Source organism: Olea europaea, unplaced genomic scaffold (assembly GCF_002742605.1).
Source record: "Olea europaea var. sylvestris unplaced genomic scaffold, O_europaea_v1 scaffold1302, whole genome shotgun sequence".
Lineage (NCBI taxonomy): Eukaryota > Viridiplantae > Streptophyta > Magnoliopsida > Lamiales > Oleaceae > Olea > Olea europaea.
Genome location: NW_019230488.1, coordinates 107,442 through 109,509, shown reverse-complemented (window position 1 = coordinate 109,509; position 2,068 = coordinate 107,442).

Genomic DNA, 2,068 nt, shown 5'->3' with positions numbered 1-2,068 from the left:
TGCAATCAATGCGTGACCTCAAAACAATTTTGAGAAATTTGCATGGCTTGTTATTAATCGCATTATATGTAATAATTAACGATTCCTCCTTTTAGATACATATGAAGGTGTCCATTGCACGAGAATCTCATTTTCTCTTAGATAATCTAAATTTTATCTGTAAGATACTCTCACTTGATCGAATCTTAATATGTGGGTATCTTTACCTATTTGTTTCTCTAATTCTAGTGTGAATCCCTTGAACTTTTCAAAAATTTCATGTTTGAGTTTTCATCAAGTATACATGATCATTAATGAAATAAGAGAAACATTACCTAGCATCTTTTAACATGAGTCCATATGCATCACTATGCATTAGACCAGTAATTATGCTGACATTTCTTCTTTTCAAATAAAAGAAGATTTGGTCATTGTACCAGATATGCATAAATTGTACTTTTCAAAATCAATTAATCCCAAGTATACATCTCTATGTAACTTTGGAATTACTTTTTATCTCTATGACAAAGTCTATCATGCCAGATCTCGGTAATAATTAGATTATCGCATTTATACCTTATAATTTCTATACTCATAGAATCCTTAGTATTTAGAATACAAGTGTTATTTTGTAACTTACCACAACTATTAAGATCTTAATCAAGATATGCAGGAACAACAATTGTCCTTAACATTAAAATGCTTCATGTCTGAACATGAAATTCATTTTAATGTTCTAGCTATGGTGGGTACAAAACAATATTTCTCTAATTCCATTACTAAGTCAAAGGGCAACGGTAAGAAGTATGCTCCTACAGGCAATGCAACAACATTTGCTCATCTCCATCATGTAGGTTAACTTCTTCCTTTCGCAATAGTATACTTCTATTTAGTTTCTCCATATTTGTATAAATATGGGATTTACATCTGATATCAGATACCTAAGAAACTTGTGAAGTAGACGTAAGCCATACAATATTCTTTCTAATGACCTTTCATTCTATAATAAAACCAATGGTCATTATATTTGGTATTGTCCTTTGCTTACACTGTCTTGACCATATTGGAAACTTTCACAAAGCCCCTTCCTCTTAATATTTTTAGAGGAATCAATGACTTGCCCACTACTAACTTCGATGTTGGGCTTAACAGTCTTAAGCATATTAAGCAACTCAATAATTGTGCATTCAAGCTTATTCACGTTAAATTCGTAATTAGTTATGAATAGCTTTCTCTGACAGAGATTACAGAACCAAGTCACTACTTAGTTCATGGTTTGTAATTGAACTCAATTGAGACATTTCTCAACGTCAATCATCTTCAGTGTCTAAGTATCGATTGAAGATTACTCTGTCATTTTGCACCCGTATAGTGTTCGGAAGTCTCACATCCTTCCACACACGATTATTATCATACAACCCTTTATAATGAAGGATTATGTGTCAACATCTATACTCTCAAGTCGCTTTTGTAACTCAGTGACATAGTTGCAAGTATCACATACGTTGCAGTACTATTATCATCACTGCGTTTACTATAGTAGCCACCTCTTCTTTAATCGAGTCATCACCAGGTGTCTCTGGAAAGGGCTACTCAAGGACGTGACCAATTTTCTCATGCATAAGAACAATTTTCAAAATACAGTGTCAATTAAGAAAATATAGTTTGGTTGTTGGCATCTAGTATGTCATTCAAAACATATGGTTACTCAGATTCAATAAATATAAATGACAAAAGGAAAGAATAATATATAAAATGCATCAATTAATTTAATATGATCTTTTATTAAATTAATTATGCTCCCACTGTTTAAATAAAATTTATGACCCTCTCACATAAATTTATGGAGTTCATGCTTGACTCCCAGTGGGCTGGGATCCCATCTATTATATTAAGACTTTGAGTGTACTCAACAAGCCCTAATATAATATTTGGGTAGATACTATTATCAATTGTATCTCCATAGAACTCCCAGAATATTAAGCTGACAACTCTTTGTTTTCACACATCTTATGTATTAGCTTAACATGCTTCTAAAATTTATCTACTTGAGTGTACTCAACAAAAGATAAATTTTAGTTAAGTCAAA